Source organism: Palaemon carinicauda, chromosome 39, assembly GCF_036898095.1.
Source record: "Palaemon carinicauda isolate YSFRI2023 chromosome 39, ASM3689809v2, whole genome shotgun sequence".
NCBI classification, from domain to species: Eukaryota; Metazoa; Arthropoda; class Malacostraca; order Decapoda; family Palaemonidae; genus Palaemon; species Palaemon carinicauda.
Genome location: NC_090763.1, coordinates 7,015,828 through 7,018,327, shown reverse-complemented (window position 1 = coordinate 7,018,327; position 2,500 = coordinate 7,015,828). Strand labels below are relative to the sequence as shown.

At 35.4% G+C, this 2,500-nt stretch overlaps 1 pseudogene; it reads right to left on the bottom strand.

Moving 5' to 3' along the window:
- Positions 1–2,500, bottom strand: part of LOC137630977 (uncharacterized) — a 17,103-nt pseudogene that overhangs the window by 9,872 nt on the left and 4,731 nt on the right.

Genomic DNA, 2,500 nt, shown 5'->3' with positions numbered 1-2,500 from the left:
TAATACCTTAACTATAACAAGGCACTTCTATAATTAGAACCAAAATGTTTTTTGTTTTTCAAGAGCAATGTTCTAATATTTTAACTATAATGAGGTGTTTTTATAACTGGAACAAAAATGTTTTTTAAGAGCAATGTTCTAATACCTTAACTATAACAAGGCGCTTCTATAATTAGCACCAAAATGTTTTTTCAAGAGCAATGTTCTAATACTTTAACTATAATGAGGCGCTTTTATAATTAGAACCAAAATGTTTTTTCAAGAGCAATGTTCTAATACCTTAACTATAACAAGGCGCTTCTATAATTAGAACCAAAATGTTTTTCAAGAGCAGTTTTCTAAACCCTAAACTATAATGAGGCGCTTTTATAACTGGTACCAAAATATTTTTTCAAGAGCAATGTTCTAATACTTTAACTATAATGAGGCGCTTTTATAATTAGAACCAAAATGTTTTTTCAAGCGCAATGTTCTAATACCTTAACTATAATAAGGCGCTTCTATAATTAGAACCAAAATGTTTTTCAAGAGCAGTGTCCTAAACCCTAAACTATAATGAGGCGCTTTTATAACTGGTACCAAAATATTTTTCAAGAGCAATGTTCTAACACCTTAGCTATAACAAGGCGATTCTATAATAAGAACCAAATTTTTTTCAAGAGCAATGGTCTAATACCTAAACTATAATAAGGTGCTTTAAAAACTAGAACCAGGTTGTTTTTCAAGAGCAATGTTCTAACACCATAAGTATAATGAGGCGCTTTTAAAATTGGAACCAAAATATTTTTCAAGAGCAATATTTCTATTAACGATAAGCCACTTATAACTAACACAGAATCATGCGAGGAATTATCCGCCTTAGAGGCTTACTAAAAGTATCGGATACTCAGACCCCACCTTTTTCTTCTTCTCGTCTGCAGGTTGAAAGGCAAAAACCGATCTCCACTCACATGCAAAAGCGTGCGTTGGCTAAGACAAGTCAAGAACCTTTGGGAGAAGTCACCTCTGCAACAGTCAGTGATCAAGTACGTAATGAATGCTTCGGCCCGAGCCACAGTTAAAGTAAGCAGCTTTGCATTTTTTGTACCTTTCTTTTTTTTTCAGGTTGTCAGGCCACTTTTTATTTGGGGGGAGGGGAGTTGATAAACGCCCTTGCCTCAGTTGCCTGCAAGGCATCATGCAATGGCAATGATTGATGTTGTTGATTGCCTAGGATTTTGAATCAGTGAGGATTTGAGAGTATTTTGTTTTGGCAATGATTCGTATGTTGTTGATTGCCTAGGATTTTGAATCAGTGAGGATTTGAGAGTAATTTTTTTTTTGGCAATGATTCGTATGTTGATTGTCTATGATTTTGAATCACCCGAGGGATTTTGAATAAATGAAAATTCGAGGGTATTTTTTTTTTCTTAATGCAATTTTTTAACAAGGGTACCCGAAGGTTCCTATTTTAGATCAGGAAAAAACATAAGCATTGGGAAATTGCCAGTTTTCGTATATATATTAGATGTGTTGATGAAATTGGACACATTATAAAACAGGCAGCCAAATGTCATTTTATAGATCCAATCAAAAAAATGTTTTTTTTTTTTTTTTTTTTTTATGGAGTTTGGGAACATGGGCGGTAGAAAATAGAAGGGAAGAACAGAAGCATTGGGAAAATACCAAAGCGTGGGTGCATATATTTAATGTGTCGACTAAACTGGAATCACATTAGAACAGGTAACCAGATGCCCTTTTGTAGATCAAACCATAAAAATAAATATTTTTTTAATGAATTGAGAACATGCAGCGAAAAGTTAAATGTAATTTTATTCGGGAATTTTCCGTAAAAATGTACTCTTCTCAACAGTATTTCAGTAACATACAGGCGACCGTAATTTCATCTTACTCTGTTATCCTCTTTTACTGTTTGGTGACCGTAATATCACTCCTTTACGTCAATATGTCTGTTTTCAAAAGTGTAAAAATGATGGAATAGATGTTGCAAGCATTTGCCGTTATTTTAATGCAAATATTTAAGTTTGGAAACTGGATAATAGGAGAAGGTGGTTATACCAAATTATGAGAATCGAGTCGGGTAGAACGGAGTGGTATTTTTGTATCTCTTGATTCAAAACAGATCACTTTACGATGCCACATTGGCGCCAATCACGGACCTGTCTTTAACGAACTGTCGCCAATCACAGATCAGTCTTTAACAAACTGTCGCCAATCACGGACCTGTCTTTAACGAACTGTCGCCAATCACAGATCAGTCTTTAACAAACTGTCGCCAATCACGGACCTGTCTTTAACGAACTGTCGCCAATCACAGATCAGTCTTTAACAAACTGTCGCCAATCACGGACCTGACCTTAACGAACTGTCGCCAATCACAGATCAATCTTTAACGAACTGTCGCCAATCACAGATCAATCTTTAACGAACTGTCGCCAATCACGGACCTGTCTTTAACGATATGTCTCCAATCACAGACCTGTCTTTAACGAACTGTCGC